Source organism: Panthera onca, chromosome C2 (genome assembly GCF_046562875.1).
Source record: "Panthera onca isolate mPanOnc1 chromosome C2, mPanOnc1 haplotype 2, whole genome shotgun sequence".
In the NCBI taxonomy this organism is placed as follows: domain Eukaryota; kingdom Metazoa; phylum Chordata; class Mammalia; order Carnivora; family Felidae; genus Panthera; species Panthera onca.
The window spans coordinates 72,636,214-72,656,409 of record NC_138347.1 but is presented as its reverse complement, the minus strand read 5'-3'; the positions used below and the strand labels follow the sequence as shown (position 1 = coordinate 72,656,409).

The following is a 20,196-nucleotide window of genomic DNA, read 5'->3' as shown; positions in this document are numbered from 1 at the left end:
GTATGTCATAAGATAAGCTGGGGAGATTGTTATGGTACAGAAACAGAAGATAATTTGAAATATTTTTATTTTCTAGTGTTTTGAGAATAAATGGAGTAGTTGGCTATTGCTATATATACTTATATCTTAAAAAGTTATATTAAATTATGGTTTATTCAAATAACTTAATGAATTAAATATGTATTTGTATAAATATACATTCTATAATATACATTATATAAATATACATTATCTAGGGTTAATTTAAAAGCATTAAACTTGTGAAATTACACAATTGTAGGAATATTTTTTCAAATAGTCAATTGACAATTTTTAAAGAGATGACCAAGCACTAAAAATCTTCCAAATTAAAAAAAAAAAAAAACAACACATAAAACCAAATCTTTTTGAGGAAATGAGTTTTGAAAATAGTGGGAAAATAGAAAATTAATAATAATTTAGGTGAAATATTTATTTGGCATTAAAGGAGGTTGAGAGCTATTCATATTTTAAAATATTTTAATAGATACTCATTCAACTTTAGTAAAAATGAAAAGATAAGAAATAGTCATATAAAAATAAGGAGAATGCTTTTGTCATTTGACATCAGTAATACTTAATAAAATTCATACACATATCCCAGTGCTTTTTTAAAATACATTTCTTTAAAGCCATCTCTTTTTTTATTAGAAGCAGCACAATAAATATAAACTGTCAACAGCTTCTTTGTTGCTTTTGATTACTTGAATTGTCTTTCAGTAGTTTTAATTTTAAAATAATTTCATATTCTTACATGATAAATTGTACTTACTTTGCTTACATGTGTGAAAGAAATGGAATTACTGGATTAGGGAGTCATAATTGTTTTTATGTAGGTACTGATATTAGTTATAATCAAAACTTCTTCAGAGGCAACAATATGATTTAACTCTTAGGTTGACTACTGCCCAAAGAATTTAACTAACTTGATTTTTACTACAGTTGCACATACCAAAAAGAGATGCAAAGACTAAGGCTTGGTGTTGTTATTCATTATAGATTAATCTTAAATGAATATTTTTTCCATTGTCAGTAAAAAAAGATAGACTTAAAACTTACATGTAGTTTATATAAATAAACAGTACTGTATATGTATACATACACATACATGCTACTACGGATACATAATTCATCTTATTAGGGGCATACAAATGAAAAGACAAGCAAAATAGTTCACATATAAAACTATTGAAACCACAGAATTATATTACAGTTACTTAGGAGTTGGAGAAAAAGTTGCTATTGCACTAAAATAGAAATAAGTACAATAGTTTTCAGTAAAAACACTATTTGCAATTAATCCTACAAAGCCATTTAAAATTTTATTTATCTCCCATTTGTTTCAGGTCATTTGTGTATACTGATACATGACTTAGTTTTTATGTCTTTCACATCTCTTTTTGTTACTTTTTCGTTATCTTTGTATTTCATCTCTAGAAATGTAGACATGAGGTCAGAGGTTTTAGCTTTTATTTCTCCTGCTCTAGCATGCCATCATATCATTTTTCATTCTATGGGTTTTTCTAACTGATGAGTTAGGTGTTTTGTGTATCCAAGTCTTTTCTTATAACTCACTGGAATTCATTTTACTGGATAAAATACAATAGGACTGAGATAGAACGTTAGACATATTGTGGTCTTGGTTGATGCTAGAATACATTTTTCTGTTTCATCTACTGACCCATGGCTTGCAGTTTTATTTTGTAGCACCAGAAGGATTTACATATTGTTATAAGCAAAGTAGATTAATGAAATTTCATAATATATTGAGCATATGCTACATATCTTTGAAGATAGTACATGATAGTGTTTTGTTCTGCAACTGATAAATAATAGCACTGATTACCAGGTCTCCTGTTTCACTGGTGTTAGAAATATTTTTTCTAAGATTTGATAGCAAGATTAACTTTGAATCTAATTCCTTATAACTATGCAGCATGATACTTTTAGCAGTTTGGAGAGTTGCTATTAAATGAAGTTTTATTAATTTGAAAGTCATTACTCTGATTTAATATCCCCCCAAATATCCTCTATAAATAAAAAGAAAATTTATTTACTTTAAAAATTCATTTAAATTGCTTGTGTGATGGAAATACTCACGTTAATAACTCAGATTATATGCCAGGTTCTACTGTAATATCTGGAACTTAGTATGAAGTCATTAATGTCTTTTTAAATGATAAGGAAGCTAAGTGGTTATAAACTTTAGCAAGACCCCCAGCTTCTAGGATAGGGCATGGCATATATTTGGTGCTCCATGAATGTTTATGGAATTATTTTCCATTTCAGTTACCGAGAACCTTTTTAGTTTGTGGCCTTCCAGAATACAGCACCTAATCCAAAACCTCCTGGGTACCTATTTTTATTTTCCTTCCCTCACAAGTGCCTTTAGTTCTTCACAGTAGCCTGTTTCTTTCTGTACTTCCCTTTTCTTCCCTTCCATTCTTAGTATTTCCTTGAAGCCACACAAATCCCCCATGTGCCTGATTTCCTCACCCCTTTGAATCTCTACCCAATGATGATAACTATACAGTTTACAAACTATTTCTCATTTTTGTCATTTGATTATATCCCGGAAGTTTACATTGGATTTGTTTTGTTTTAATGTTAAATTAAGATGAGTTTCTAATTATTTTACTCTGGTTTAAGTTTTTTCTATTTTGTGCTTCATTCTACTTAAGTTCTTAATTTTGAATAATACAGAAAAACAGTGCTTCGAGCGCTCATTTCCTTACCTCAGAATTCCCTCTATTCTTCCTGTTAGGATCACTTAATGCCAACCTTCCCCGACTTATATAGTGCACTCAGCTCACTTCCAGTCTAGGACCAATTTATATATTTATGAGGGTTTTAAAGAACTCCAGCACAGTATTTCTAGTCTTTGCTATACTTGATTAGCTCCTAGGTAAAAAGTTTTGCCTACTGGGTGATACTAGTGCTTATTAATGAGTATAATAGTTATATAAACTTTGAACAGCTGTGAAGTCGTAGGTCACTTTGAATGTGTGTTTAGCAACTGTTCCTATATTTTGGACTACTTGAAAATCCCTAACATGGATCAGTGTAAATAATCAAACAGGATTCCACCCTCCCCCAGACAAATGACATGCCTAATGAAGCAGAAAACAACACAGTTCTTTTCTTGGGAGTGAATGGAACAGACATGATGACTTGTCATAACTGAAGAAGAACAATAAAATTTTAATAAGAGTTGAATAGTCTACTTTTTAAGAGGAAAAATCCTGTCCTACATTAACATACAGGAAAACACTTTTCAGATACCCATGTGGGAAAATATATAGACTAATTTGTATTAAAAGAGTATTATTTGTCCTAAGCAGATGCATTCTAGATTATAAAAGGCTTAATTTGTAGAGTTGTGCATTGGATATATTGTCCAAAAAATGAAGATAATATTATCAGCCTCATTAAGTTAATTGTTATTAAGTGATTTAATATATGTATCATACTTAGTGTCTAGTAGCTATTATTTTATTATATTATTATATTGCTTAACTTTGATAATCCATGGACAAATTCACATGTAGGTAATTAGGAGTTACAGCACCTAGAGTAGTGCATTTTTTATTCATTCAGTAAATAGTGTTGATGGAATAAGTTAGCTGTAAGTACAAGCCATGCACTTTTTTAAGAACCCCAGACCTCAACATCTTTAACTGTAGGATGTAAGGAAGGGGCCCCAAAGAGCACCTCAGCTCTTGGGTGAGACCACCAACTCCTTTACTTTGCCTTTCCCAGCATTCCCTTAGATTGCCAAACCAGTCACAAATAAACAACTAAATTTAATTGATTATTCATTCACCTTTCCCAAGCTTTCCTAAGCATACCTTCAGAACTAATTTTCTACCCTATATCCCTTTTGAACTTACTCACCACAAAAAATACAAATATTCCTGATCATTCTCATTCATTTTCTTATCTCTGAGTGATTCAGGTATATCTCTAATCTGTTTTAAACTCCCCATTTCTCTCTACCCTCCCAAGCCCTTTTAGTCTGCCCTTTAGAACTCCCAATTTGTCATCAGCAAAATTTCCTTTACCCTACAGCTCTTCTCTGTTGGTTCATCTCACCCTTTTTTCACTCATAGACGCCTGGCATTCCTCTGAGGATACTGGGTTGTTTTTTTTCTATAGTCCTCTGGAAAAGTGGAGCTTTTATCTGTCACATCTCATGCACCATGGGACCAGCAAGTGGAGTTGATGTCTTCCTTGCTTCCATTGTGCTTCCAATGTGCTTCCATTGATATTTATGGATGGTTGTACCTCCTCTCTCTTTGAAAAAAAAATGTAGGTGCCATCAGACAGTATTTTCTGCTTCCCCTCCTTTTCTAGTCATCTACATTTCTCTCAGTCACTCCCACTCATTAATGATTTGAACAACTGGTTTACTGTCTTTTCTTGCCCACTAATCCTGTAATTTTTCTAAGTGAGTTTCAGTATCCTTGTGTAATTTATCCAAAATCTTGACTTCTCAATTCTTTGATCTCCTTACCTCTAAGAATCTTGTTTTTTCTTTCACTTGAGTGACACACTGAAATAGTTATATTTAGGACCTCAGTACCATCGACTGTAGCACTTACAAAATCTCAGTTGCAAGCATTTCAGACTATCTGACTAGCACTTTCTTTTTAGCTCACTTCCCCTACTACAATGATTTTCTTTTTTTATCTTCTGAAGACCTTCAGCTCAACTTTTTATTATCTATCACTCCTTTCATGCTCTAACTTCTCTCCTTGCCTTGTTCATTTTCCTTGGTCCATGACTATAAATACTGCCTTTCATTATCTCAACTTTCTTGCCCCTCTGTCACTTCATTGATAAGATTCAACCTTTGTTCATTGCAACTCTGCCTCCTTCACACTGGCTCCAAAGCTGCACATTAAATTTCCAATACCCATTTCCTGGCCCTCATTTTTAGTTGATGGTCTTACTCTGTATGCTGGGCCTGTTAAAATAAATGATCTATCTGTGTTCTTAAAGCTCATCCTTTACTTCTGCTCTGTATCTTAGTCCCTTTAACTATTATTTAGGGACTTCTGAAATTCTCTGTTCTTCACTACATTATCTGTCTTTCCCCCTATACTGAATTTTCTCATCAGCATATGTGCCTCTTATAATACCTCTCATTAAAACAACCAACCAGGGGCGCCCAGGTGGCTCAGTTGGGTATGCATCCGACTTCGGCTCAGGTCACGATCTCATGGTTTGTGGGTTTGAGCCCCGCGTCAGGCTCTGTGCTGACAGCTTGGAGCCTGGAGCTTGCTTCAGATTCTGTGTCTCCCTCTGTCTCTGCCCCTCCCCTGCTCGTGCTCTCTCTCTGTTTCTCAAAAATAAACAAACGTTAAAAAAAAATTTTTTTTTGAAAACAACCAACCAGAAACTCTCTTTTGGAGAAGGTTTTCAAATCCAGTGATCAGTTCACAGTTTTTGTTTTACTTGAAACCATAACAGCTTTTACACAATTGACTATTCCCTCCTTTAAATTCTTTTCTCATTTGACTTTTTTTTTTTTTTTTTCTCTCTCATTTGACTTTTGAACACCACCCTTCTGATACTCTCCCAACCTCATTTTCTTTGGCAGTATCTTCCTCCTCTTCCTACTGCTAACCAAGTGCCTGGGGACTCAGTCCTTGAACTTCTCTCTTTTTATATTCACATTTCAGGTGATCTCATCCAGTCTTGTGCCTTTAAATAACATCAGTATTTGTTTTAGCCCACAGCGAATCCTTGTACATTAGACTTGTACATCTTCTTACTCAGTATCTCTACTTGAATTAAGTTTCTGAAGGCTAACAAGTCAAAAACAATCTCTAGTTTTATTGTTCTCCCCATCTTCTTTCATCATCACCCACTGAGATGCTGGAGACAGAAACTCTAATCATTTTCTATTATTTTTTTCCTTTGGTCCACGTTCGGTCTAACAACAAATCCTATTGGCTCTATGTCCAGGTTATATTTATGATCTGACCCCTTTTTGCCATTTCTAAAACTACTAAATTCAAATTATTTTTTTCCTGAACTACAGCAGTAGCCCTCTAACTGGTTCCCCATCTTCATTCTTTGGAGAATAAACTGTTAAGAGCAACAGTCTGTTCACTCATCAACCAGCATCCTCGTTTCAGAGTGTCAATACCTTGTTTTTAACCCTTCCATGGCTTTCAATCCAATTTATAATAAAAGCCTAAATCCTTATTTACCATGGACCAAAAGTCCATGACAGTACCTCCAATCCTACTTCATACTGCTCCCTCACTTATTCTACTGGGTATACTGGCCTTGTTCCTGTTCCTCAAATATATCAAATGAGGCCATCTCAGAGCCTTTATCTTGATGTTCTCTTCTCTCTGCCTGTAACGTTCTTTCTCCTAGATATTCTCATGGTTTATTCCCTCACGACCTTCAGATATCTGCTTATCTATTGCCTTCTCACAGGGCCTTCCAAGATTCTTATCCAAGGTTGCAGGTACTCATTCACTCCAGACATTATTCTCTCTTCTTACCTTTAAAAATTTTTTTTCTTTGTAGCGTTTAATACTACCTGTTTCTTTTTTACTGTAAATTTTTCATTTGTCTGAATTCTCCCTTAGACCTTCTAGGAAACATATTACACTTTATCTAGTGTTATCCTGATCCTCTAGCTGATGATTCTCTTCTTAGTTACCCGTTTGGGAAGAAATACACAAGAGGAGGTGAGGCAGGGAGAGAAGAGGGAAACCATTCAATTTCCTTATAATTAGGAAGACTGTGTAACTCATCGATCAAACGGGAGTACTTTTGATGGAAAGAAAGAACTGTTAATAATTAAAGTGGGACAACAGGCATAAAAACAGACTTACCAGGCAAACAGAGGCATATGGTACATCATTTATAGCCATTTATCTGCTGGTTTTTCGCACCAGGCAGCAAGTTTAAATAGTCACACCAAGACATCTCCACCTTGGACCATTCTGGATTGGCCTAATCTTTCGAAATACATGTTTCACACATTTAGACTCGTGCCTAATGATAGTTATATTTTGAGGTGATCAAATTTATATATTTTTCTTCATCTCTAAGGAATAAACTTGGTTACATTCAGTAATATACTGCCTTTATATTAAACTAGAACATGTAGAGAGTAGACAGTCCTCTTAAAATACTTTGGAAATGCGAACTCTGATAGGATAGTTTCTAGGAGAATAGTTAAGAATGGGTTAGGATAGGGGTACCTGGATGGCTCAGTCTGTTAAGCGTTGGACTTCAGCTCAGGTCATGATCTCACAGTTCATGGGTTTGAGCTCCGTGTTAGGCCCTGTGCTGACAGCTGAGAGCCTGGAGCCTGCTTCAGATTCTGTGTCTCCCTCTCTCTCTGCCCCTCCCCTGCCCACGCTCTGTCTCTTTCTCAAAAATAATAAACATTAAGAAAAAAATTTTAATAGGTTAAAATAAAAACTATTATACTGGTTGTGAGATGCTGCCTCTTGGCAAAGTTTAATTGCCCATTCAAAAGGTCATTAAGGAAAAAAAAAAAAAACCAAAAGGTCATTAAGTCCAAATGGTAAGATTGATACCATGACTCAGATTTAGAAGTTAATTGTTCCCCTTTTCAACTGAAGAACGTTACGGAATTTCTTACAGGGAACCTATATGTACCCACTAAAAATTTGTTCAAGTGATGTTTAATACCCAGTCATTTGTACAATAGAAAACTTGAGAAAAGTATAGAGATGAAGATTAAACAAAAAATAGTTTACAATGGTTATAGAAGCCTTTAAAAGATACCAAATTTGACTAAACAGTCCAGCATTTGCACTCCTTGGTATTTATCTAAATGAGTTGAAGACTTATGTCCACGTGAAAACCTGCATACACATGTTTATAGCACCTTTATTTATAATTGCTAGAATTTGGAAGCAACCAAAATGTCCTTCAGTGGGTGAATGGATAAATAAACTGTGGTACATCCAGATAGAGGAATTTATTTAGCACTAAAAAGAAATGAAAAGACATGGAGGGACCTTAAATGCATTTTACCAAGTGAATGAAGCCAATCTGAAAAGGCTATATACCCTGTCCTTCAACTATTTGACTTTCTGGAAAAGGCAAAACTATGGAGACAGTACAAAGATTGGTGGTTGCCTAGGGTTAGGGAAGAGGTAAGGATGAAAAGGTAGAACAAAGAGAATTTTTGGAACAGTGATACTGTTCTGTATATTGGTAGATAGATGTCATGAATTTGCTAAAACCCATAGAATGTCCACTAAGAAGTGTCCACTAAGAGTGAACTGTGAACTTAGGGTAATTGTGATGTATCAATGTAGGTTCATCATTTGTACAAATGTACCACTCTGGTGGAAAATGTTGATAATGGGGAATTATGCATGTGTGTGGGCATAGGTTATATGGGAATTCTGTACTTTATGCTCGATTTTACTTTGAACCTAGAAACTGCTTTAAAAATTAAAGCCTGTTGGGGCTCCTGGGTGGCTCAATTGGTTAAGCGTCTGACTTCGGCTCAGGTCAGGATCTTGTTCAAGCCCGGCTGAACTCTGAGCCTGGAGCCTGCTGCAGAGTCTGTGTCTACCCCCCTCTCTCTGCCTTTCCCCTGCTCACACTCTGTCTTTGTCTCTCTCAAAACTAAGCATAAAAAAAAAAAAAAAAACCTTAATAAAAAATAAAGCCTATTAAAAATTAATATCTTAATGAATATTAGATTGGCTATAGCTTAAAGAACTAAATAAATGAAATTTGTTTATATAAGCTTTTTATAAATAGGTGTGTTGCATTCATCTTTGTAGCTTCTGTATAGTGTCATGATTGATTATTAGATAGCCCTTTTGTCAAGGACAAATAGGTAGAGAAATTTCACAAGCTGCAACTTACATGTTTTTAATATATTCAGACAATTTTTAAAGTTAACCTTTAAAATTATGTTTTACTAACAGTGCTAAAAAATTACGCACATGCTCAGGATAAGAGAGTCAGCCTTTCTAACATTTTTGCCCTATTTTCAAGCAGTGTTTGTTTTCATGAGATTTGTACTTCATACCTCTTATCACAACTTATCACAACTGTTTATTTCAGTAATCAGTTGGGTAATGATTCATTTAATATTAGCTGCTGAGTGCTTGCTTTTGGCAGCACACATACTAAAATTGGAACGATGCAGAGTACCACGGCCCCTGTACAAGGATGACACGCAAGTTCGTGAAGCTTCCATATTTTAAAAAAATAGTTTCAAACAGAGAGGAAGGCAAACCATAAGAAACTCTTAAATACAGAAAACAAACTGAGGTTTTGGTGGGGGGGTGAGAGGGGGGAAAATGGGTGATGAGGATTGAAGAGGGCATTTGTTGGGATGAGCACTGGGTGTTGTCTGTAAGTGATGAATCATGGGAATCTACTCCTGAAGCCAAGAGCACACTGTATACACTACGTTAGCTAATTTGACAGTAAATTATTTTTTAAAAAAAAAGAATATTTTGAAACAAAAGATAGAATCATAGGAGAGAGAGAGGAAAAAGAATTGGTTAATGGGCTGCAGGTACAAATAGATATAGGGATTGGGATATTTATTTTAATGCGAAGTTAAAGGGTGTAGAAAGAGGCTGCTTCATTTGATGTTTTATTTTGTTTTTTGGCCTTAGATTAGGAGATATTTCTGCCATCTTCACACTGTTTCTTTTCACCAGTGAGGCCTTTTCTCCTCCTTTCTATTCTTTTAAGATAAAGCATCTCTATAAATGTTTCTTGATTCCATAATTAAAATTATTCTCTCCTTACATTGTAAACTTTTTTCCTTTCTTATAGTACGGTAGAATCTTGTGTTTATCTGATTTTTGTGCCCTAAAATATCTGACTCATCTAGGGGCGCCTGGGTAGCTCGATCAGTTGTGCCCGACTCTTGATTTTAGCTCAGGTCATGATCTCATGGTTGTAAGATCGAGCCCCACACAATGACCATGGAGCATGCTTAAGATTCTCTCCCTCTCTCTCTCCTTCTGCCCCTCCTCTCCTTGTGCTCTCTCTCTCTCTCTCAAAAAATAAAATTAAATTAAATATTAGCTGCTGAACCAGAAGCTTCACAAGAGCTGGTAATACAAGATGTATGTTTTCTTGTATCCCCAAAGTTAGCACAATGAATGCACTTGATAAATGTTTGTTGAATGAATAAACAAATGTTATATACTTGTTTATTTTCACTTAATCTGATGCTGGCTACAAGGAAATTTGGACCTTCTAAATATGGTTTGACCACTGTAAATTTCTCAAGCCATTTTTATGTAGAACTATGACTTAAATTTTTTTCAATTTTTTTTAATTTAAAAAAGTCTACAAGATTTTGTAAACATCATGTGTATTTCAAAAGTAATTCAAAGCTGTCTGTAAAAAATTTGAGACATATATATTCTTATACATATGAAGAATTTAAATTCTTACTGTTAAAATTTGACTTAGATTCATTTTCTTTAAAGATTTTTTTCCATGTTATTCTTTGTACTTCCTGGCCCTATTATTTAGATAACATTTCAGTCCTCCATTTTATATCAAAATTTAGAATTTTTATAAAGGTAAAAATAGTTGTTCAGACCATGTGGGAACAGTAGCCTACAATTATCACCTTATTTAACAAACTTTAAATAAGCCAACTGATGTAATAATTTTACAGGCATATGCAAGTCAATCAAAAAAGACTGGACCTTTTTTGTGCAAGTATAAACCAACTGGCAACGACATCTGGAAGCAGTGGAATTTTAGGAAAGCCTAAACACAATTTCTTCTTCCTCTAGATATATGTATTTAGAAGATTTTTTTCCCTTATGTCTTAAAAGGAGCCCTGTCTATTAGTTCTTTATCCTTCAGTAAACCCCAACTTAGTCCCATTTCTGAACAATATTTTTAGTATTTGTGAAATCTAAACAGTGGCTATTGACTGAGCCAGCTCTGGAATGGGAAGCAGTTATTGTTACGACAGAATGAGACAAATTGGTTGTCTTACAGATTTTTTATTGGTCCTGAAGGAATATTAAGAGATACTCTCTGAGATTTGGATCAAAACAGATCCCAGCCTGGTTTTTCTTTATTTAACTCTGACTAATCTTGGTGGAACCATCTAATGCCTCAAAGCATTATAAATTTGAATAAGAAATCCATTTGAAAGTATTTGGAAAGCGAGAAGGAAAAAAATCCAAAATGCATACCAATCTTAGGAGTTAATTGCTTCAGCTATACTAAATACCATAGCAAGATTTTGGAGGAGTGTGGGAGTGGGAAGCAGACCAAAAATGTCATTTAATCACTCTTCCTAAACTGAAAGGCTGCATACAGTAAAGATTCTTTTTTGATAATTCTTTCAATGCTAAGAACACTGCTTTATTATATAGGCCTTTTAAAAAAGTATATTTTAAAGGACTATAGATGAAATTTGAAATTTCCATATGTATTATTTTTTTTAATTTTCTACTTCCATATTTTTAGGGGAGGAGTTGCTTATTTATCATAGAGTAAACATTGCAGCAGAATTAAAACAACTGTAGTTAGTAAAAACTAGCCTAGGTATCTTGAAGTCTTTTTCTGTTTTTTTTCCATCAATCTAATCAGCCTTTTTTTCTGTTTTTAAATCACGAAAATGGGAGTCAGCACAAATCCCGCCTGCCACCTGTTATTGTAAATAAAGTTTCATTGGAACACCGCTGTGCCTATTTGTGTATTGCCAATGGCTACTTTCAAGCTACTACAGCACAGTTGAGTAGTTGTAACAGAAATTGCATGGTCCATAAGGTCTAAAATATGTATTACCTGGCCCTTTTTAGAAAATGTTTGCCAGTCCTTGAGCTAAGGATTGATGAAGTATTTTGTTTCTTTTCTATGATATTATATATTGTCTTTGCAGTAAAATATGATAGTAACATAACTCCTTCTGAAGTATTTTAAAGACACAGTGTAGTATACTGGTTGAGCAAACTGTCTCTAGAAGATGGTAGCCTGAGTTTTAAATCTCTGTTCTGCCATTTACTACCCATGGCACCTTGAACAAATACACCTGAATTCTCAGAGTCTGTTTCCTCCACCTGTAGAAAATAGGGATGAAAATGTTTCCTGCATCAAGATTTAGTGAGAATTAAATGAGACAGTATAAGCAAAACCCTTATAATACCTGATCTCATCATCATTACCATCTTTATCACCACCATTATCATTAGTTCCACAAAGTATTCTGGTTTTTTAAGTGAGGAATCTAGAGATAGGAGAAACAACCTAATATAGAGTGATAAAGAATTATGTATGTTTTAGCCAGAGTATTAGTAACCTTGACAAGGGTCCAGCCAGGAAAACAGGAACTATAGCAAGTTTTTTTGTTTTTTTTTTTAATTTATTTTTGGGACAGAGAGAGACAGAGCATGAACGGGGGAGGGGCAGAGAGAGAGGGAGACACAGAATCGGAAACAGGCTCCAGGCTCCGAGCCATCAGCCCAGAGCCTGACGCGGGGCTCAAACTCACAGACCGCGAGATCGTGACCTGGCTGAAGTCGGATGCTTAACCGACTGCGCCACCCAGGCGCCCCTATAGCAAGTATTTTAACAGAATGTAATATAGGGGGGTAGTTAAAAAAGAATTGGAGAACTGAAAAGGAAAAATGAAAACACCAAAGTAAAACAGAGATAGTAACCACAGGAAGCAACTACCACATGTGGTAGGGGCCTAGGGGCAAGTTGATATTAGTAGAACCTAGAAGTTTGGAAGATGAGCACCACAGGTTTTAAATGTGAGCTGTCAATGAGAAATACTTCCTAATACAGTTTTAAAAAGAAAGAAAGAGATGAAGGACTCCTGGCTGGCTCAGTCAGAAGAGCATGTAACTCTTGATGTTACAGTTGTGAGTTCCAACCCTACATTGGGTGTAGAGATTACTTAAAAATAAAATATTAGAAAAAGAGAGAGAGAGATGCAAATCTACTGAACAAATGTACTTGAGCAAGACATGTTTATTTTCAAATAGGACATTATTAGGCAATTAGCTATTGCTAGATAAAGGACAACATTAAATTGGCAATATTTTGACTTTTTTATATCTTGAAACTTCTAAGTTCATCAATGATAGAACATCTTGTTGAACACCTTCTGATTGTAGTGGCTACCCAAGCACACAAAAGTCTTTTAGCAGTAACTGCTATATATATTTGATATTTGAATTAAGTCATGAAAGAAGTAATAGAATTGAGCCATGTGAATATCTGGGGCAAGAGCATTGTAGGCAGTGGAATAGTAAATGAAAGTCTTGAGACCAGAACATGTTTAGGATATTTGGGGAACAGGAGGGAGGTCAGTATGGCTGAAACACTAAGTGGTAGGAGAATGGAAGAAAGGCAGCAGGGGCTGGAATCATTAGGGACTTATAGAAGAATGAATAGAATAGGGTAAATGCATGATTATTATTAAGGATTGAGAGCCCATTTTTTGTTTCAATCATGAAAGTCCATGGTTGTGCGGGTTTCTCTAACCATATTCTGATAAAAAATCGGGTTAAAAAAAGTATATTGCAGTTGGTAGTTTCATACCTACGTATTAAATTAAGTAATCATATCTTTAAATCCAACTTTAAAGTCTCTGTTTACTTTAAATTTTTAGTGGTTGTTAACTCATCCTTCTACCAGTACAGAGTGACCAGCTGAATGCTGATAGAATGCCATTTTCTCATAATAAAAGGATGATAAACTTTAACTCAGTATCCTGAATCTTGTAAGCAGAAATAGATTCATGAATCAGGTGATCTGTCTGTGTAAAGTAACAGATTTTTACCCATGTTTCTGTAATAGGATTATTAATCATTAGGTCTATTTTCCTATCTCCCCTTTGCTATTTTAAAATCAAAACTTTGTAATTTAACACCTTAGTGATTTGTTTTAAAATGTATCTAGTTTATTGACATTTGCTTCTGAGATAATTATGACATGGATGTCCCATACAGCTTGTTCAAATAACATTTTTTTTCCACTGCACCAATTTATATTGAAGGTATCCACAGTAACTGTGGCAAAAAAGTCATTTGAATCAAAAAATCAGATTTAAATAATGAAAAACACCTTTATTCTGAAGATACTGGACTCCTGTTGAGTACAGTGATTCCCCAGCAGAGTTTTGATAAATATACCGTACTGTATTTTATCTTTACATTAACATGCAAAAAAAACTTGCCAGGTTTTTTGTGTTTTGTTTTGTTTTCTGCCCCCCCTTCTAAGATAGCTTCTTTGACATTACATCAGAGAAACATATCTCATTGTGGCATAGTGGATCTCTAAACAAAGGAATTTGGATTAAGAATATTATCTATGCCATATAAAAACAAAATATAAGGTACTTACTAACACAACTGGCACAAGAGTAATTACTTTTCCTTGTTGTGTAAGATATCGATAACAAAAGATTTGCTAATTCATGTATTTCATTTTCCCTAAGTGTGGTGTAAATCTTAGTATTCTAAGCTCAGTTTACCTCATTCATGTAACATGTTAGTGTAAGATATAAACAATTGTAAATTATCCTGTAGTGTGGCTTCAGTTAACTTTCTTCAGAGTTTCATCTTATGCTATGAAAGTCATTTTAATAAATAATCTAGTGAGAAAACATTTGAAAATGTATTCAGAGAGCCTTGCAAGTCTTTTACACTTGGGTCTAACTATAATGGAAAAGATCATTTTTAGTGGCCATTGTGGGTGTTATTCTTAATAGTCCTTCCTCACTCCTTACTTCCCATTAGTTACCAGATAATACCAGTTGTACATTCAAAATCTATCTTGATTTGACTACTCATCCCCATTTTCACTATCACTACCATTTGGTTTAAGCCACTGATGACCTCTCAGGTGGATTATCACAGCAGCCTCCTAATTATCCTTTCTGTCTCTTCTTGTATCAGTCAGGATTCATATGCACATATAAGAACTGTTTTAACTATTTTAAGCATAATGCAATTTAGTAAAGGTAGGCTCACTCATTCATTCCTGAATTGATTCCTGAATGTATACTGAATTGGTTATTACAACTCTATTGGTTATCAGCTGTGGCTAGGAAATTGTGTATTGATATGTCATTTGTTTTTGAAGACTTTCTCAGCAAGATTTACCTTAAAGAAGAGGCAGGGACATTTGTTAATGAATGGCAGTGAAAGAGGGCAGTGCATGGTCATAACTGTTGATGTGCAGTATACTTTATGCACGTGGCTATACCTAAATTAGGCTTCAGACTACTTTTATGAAAATCAGTTACATTTCAAAAGCTGTTTTCATCATTTTAAGATCTTACATTAAAATGTAAAACTATGAAGAAATTTCTCTAAAAATGATTGTGAAACACTTTTCCATAAGCTGTCAGTTTGATACTGGCATAGAAAAAGCACTTTTAAAATATGTGCAATCCAATTATTTTACAGGAATTTATAATTTTCTGCAGTGTTCTTTGAGATACTGTTAATATTATAGCCTCTGTTGTCATGGAAACAAGTCTGTGAAGGCAGCCTCAGAGACTAATGATTCTATGGTGTTGCTATGGATAGAAACAACTGAGACTGTTGTTAGTCACATGGTCATGATTAAAACAAACAAACAAAACAAAACTCTTTGGAGCTGATCTTATTGAGTGATACAAATGGAGCAGGAAAAGGATGATAGTATATAATAGTCACCATTGTCTAATGAAACATGTATATAAGAGCTTTCAAGTTTAAAATGCTTATGTTGAATTCCTCCTTTTCTCTAATAACCCAAATATAATGGTTAGTGTATTTTGCTGTCTCATTATTTATATGAGAATCTTAAGCATGACATTTCCAATTTAGAATCTTCTACAACTCCCCAGAATTCTACCCTGTTCTCATTTGTGCCCTTAAAATATCCTCTTACCTCTTCATTTCACAGTGTTACTGGATATAACATCTATGCTCTTCCTCATTACTGAACCTTCATTTGATTATCTATTATTTGTTTAGGGCTGTATTTTTGTTTCAGATGAACTAAATGAATTATTTTGTTGTTCTGTAATTCTTTGTTACCTGAAGTTGTTATGAGCTAAGGCTAGGAAATTTTATATATTGATATGTCATTTGTTTTTGAAGGCTTTTCTCAGAAGGGTTTGCTTCTCTTAAGAAACTGGCAGAGGCATATGTTCTTTTCAAAGTACTTGCCCTACACAGGAGGGGGGGGAGGGTGGATTCAGATAGTATAAGTTGTCTTAAGATTTTTTAAAAAATGGTATTTAGATCCTTATTTAAAGGAGATAGATTTTTTAAAGACACTTAGAGCCAGTTTGAATGTAATATTAAAGGATTTATAGTTTATCATAAAGGGTTTTAGAGGTCTACTGCCCAGTGGAGGAAATTTTCATGCTTGACCTTGAAAGTTGACATAAGCATTTAGCTTTGCCTTATTTTAATATTAAAATAGATCATTAATCAGCTAATATCTGACCCTATTAAAGAGGCATAAGGAAACTTTGAGAGGTGATAGATATGTCTGCTACCTTAATTGTGGTGATGGTTTCACAGATAATGCATATGTTCACACTCTACAAGTTGTATACATTAAATATGTGCAGTTTTTTGTATATCAATTATACCTCAACAAAGCTGTTAAAAAAAATAAAACTGAAATTACAAAAAAATAATGATAAACTTTAGACTTTTTTTCTTTGATACTTTGGATGACTAAAGCCAGTTATTTTGTAATGTATCAGATGTTCAGTGATTAGATTCAGGTTATGCATCTTCGATTGGAATTTCTCAGAAGTGATATGCTCTTATTATAGCCTATCAGCATGATTTTGATTTGTGCCATCCCTGGTGATGTTAACTCTGATTAAGATAGTATCTGTTAGAGAAGCACCTGGGTGGCTCAGTCGGTTAAGGGTCCAACTCTTGGTTTCGGCTCAGGTCATGATTTCAAGGCTTCGTGGATTCAAGCCCCGCATCGGGATTGCTTGGAATTCTCTGTCTCTGCCTCTCGCCCACTTGTGCTGTGTCTGCCTCTCTCAAAATAAAGAAATAAACTTTAAAAAAAAAAGGTAGTACCTACTAGATTTCTTTACTGTAATTAATAAAAGCTTTTAAGAGAGATAACTTGTGTGCATCCATGTGTGCTTTTTAAATTTTCATCTGCTGGAATGAAATAGAAGGTTCCTTCAGCAGCAGTGGAATTTTTGCATCTATTGATGTATGTATTATTACTGTGTAATACATAGTAATATATTATTACTGTGATGGTTGCCAAATGATTTTGTAATTCCATAATTCCTTATACATTTTTTAGTTGGCATTCTACTCTAAGGAAATGCTCTCTCTTCTGTTCATGTGTTCTTGTAATTATTAAATCAGTATGGACTCTTGGAATCCTGTTTTATATAGTGGATTGTATGCTATTGTTATCTTTATTTTGATTCTCAAATTGTTCCTGGTCTGACTGATGAAAACCCTTCAAGCTAACTTCTGTGTCTTTTGTCATGCCTTCATTATTCCTTGAGCAGTTCTATATTTTCTGGCACAACAGGATGTTTTAGATTCATATTATACTTGGCTAAGTTTTAGCACTGGACTCAGCCATTTCTCCAAAGACTCCTATATTGGTTTTTTTTTTTTTTTTATTTCAGAATATATATTTAGAAACCATAATCTGAGTGATAGGTGTGTTCAGGCTATTGGAATATTACTGCCCCTAGATATTCTCTGTGGACAGAACAAGGGAATATATGTACATATAAACACACACATTTATGTCTGTATTCCTGTGTTCGTCTATATATATTGAAAACCATGCATTCATGCTAACCTCCAGTTCTATTCTAACTTCCAGTTCTATTCTAAAACCATAGGTATCATGCTAATTTTTTCCCTTTCCATATTTTAACTCCCTTCTCTGACATGAGGAATCTTGCTCCCATTATCTTATTTATTGGATCAAAATCTCCTGTATGTAAGCAATCACCCATTGACAACCTCCTTACTCTGCTCAAGCTCCAACAAACCCCCTTTTTACTCCATTGAGGCTCCTACACTTCATACCAGACTACTGCTACTGCCACATAGATAATGTCTTTGTCACATTTGGTTTCCAGAAAAACATCAGGCTCCTGGCACCACTCTGCCCATATCCTGCTCAAGCTCCAAGCACCCTGTGCTAGACTGCTGCCACCCCTCTACTCCCTGCATTCAGATGCTGTCTTCACCTGCTTGGTTTCAACAATCTGTACCTTCCTGTTAAAGAAGTCTTTGCCTACACCAACACTTTGGTTGGCTTTGCATGATGATATTCTATCATTATTATCTTCTAGAAATCTAATTTTCATACTTCCCAATTATGTCAGCAAACAATCTGCAATTAATTCTAAGTATTGTTTAAGTAGAGATGGGATTCATTTCATTTTCTGTGTTTATACCTAGGTGATCAAGTGGCAGCTCTTTTAAAAGTATCTTTTTCTTATACTTCGTTATAAATTTGGAGTCAGAACCTCTGGGTTTTCAAACATTTTTAAAAAGTCGTATAAGTATTCCACTGAAAATTGATTAGCATTTAAGTTATTCATTTTAAACTTATAATATGGAATTTGAAGATTTTTTTTGTATGGAAACAATATATAATTGGTGACTAGAGTCCCAAGCCAGACCTACAGGGGCTTTATTGACATACAGACTGTTCTTACAGATGATTTTTAATTGTTGTATAATATTTAATCTTACATAATTATCATTATTTGTAAATGTAACCATTCCATTCCAGCACCTTTGGATATTTAGGGTATTCCATATTTCCCCAAGTATAAACAATGGTCAGTAGAATGTAATAAGACTATTAGAACATTGGTTTTTTTAAATTATTCATTTAGGATAGATTGCCAGAATTAAGTCTAAGAGTTTAGATGTTTTTAAGGCTATAGATAATTGCTGCTAAATTGCTTTCCTTAAAGTTTGTATGAATTTATATTTCCAACAGCAGTGAGAAGGGACCTGTTTCCATGCATTAAAAATTTTATTTCGAGGGGTGCCTGGGTCGCTCAGTCGGTTAAGCATCTGACTTCCGCTCAGGTCATGATCTCATGGTTCATGGATTCGAGCCCATGTCAGGCTCTATATGGATGGCTCAGAGCCTGGAGCCTACTTCGGATTCTGTGTCTCCCTCTCTCTCTGTCCTTCCCCACTCGCACTCTTTCTCTCTCTCTCTCAAAAATAAATAAACATTAAAAAATTTTTAATTTATTTTGAGGGTTTTTTATTGTGGTAAAAGATATATAACAAAATTTTTCATTTTAACCTTTTTAACTGTATAATTCTTTGGCATTAATTGCATTCACGTTGTTGTATCCATCACCATTATCTATCTCCAAAACCTTTTTATCACCTCTCACAGACTCTGTACCATTTAAGCAATAACTTCCATGCTTCTCTCTCCTAACCTCTGGTAACTTCTTTCTATCTCTATGAATATACCTACTCTAAACATTTCATGTAAGTGGAATCCTACAATATTGTCTTTTGTGTCTGGTTAATTTCACCTGAAAACACAATGTTTTCAAAATACATCCATGTTGTAGCATGGGTCAGAATTTCATTCCTCTTTATGACTGAATAATATTCATTATATGTATATACCACATTTTGTTTATCCATTCATCTGTTGATGGATACTTGGGTTATTTCTACCGTGAACAATGATGTAAAGTATCCAAGGGGCGCCTAGTTGGCTCAGTCAGTTGAGCGTCCAACTCTGTTTCGGCTCAGGTCATGATCTCACGGTCATATCATCAGGCTCCACTCTGGGCATGGAGCCTGCTTGGTATTCTTTCCCTCTCTTTCTCAATAAATAAATAAACTTCAAAAAAAAAAAAAAGTATCCAAGTCCCTGTTTTTAGTTCTTTTGAGTATATACACCTAGGAGTAGAATTGCTGGGTCATGTGGTAATACTATGTATGGTTAGCTTTTTTTGAGGAACCACCAAACTGTTTTCCACAGGAGCTTATACCATTTTCCATTCCTACCAGCAGTTTCTGAGGATTTCAGTTTCGGCACATCCTCACCAACACTTGTTTCTTTCTATTTTTGTTTTCCTTTTTTTATTACAGCCTCCTAGTAAGTGTGAAGTGATATATTCTAATTTTGATGTGCATTTCTCTAATTAATAATTTGTTGAGTATC

General features: G+C 34.5%; 1 protein-coding gene and 1 non-coding gene across 25 annotated transcripts in view; both read left to right on the top strand.

Annotated features, from left to right (window-relative positions):
• DLG1 (discs large MAGUK scaffold protein 1) overlaps positions 1–20,196 on the top strand; it is a 272,956-nt gene that overhangs the window by 127,822 nt on the left and 124,938 nt on the right. The gene's annotated exons all lie outside the window — the stretch shown is intronic.
• On the top strand, positions 9,143–9,245 carry LOC132684433 (U6 spliceosomal RNA). Its single transcript, XR_009612655.1, has one exon. It is a non-coding gene; the product is annotated as a U6 spliceosomal RNA (small nuclear RNA).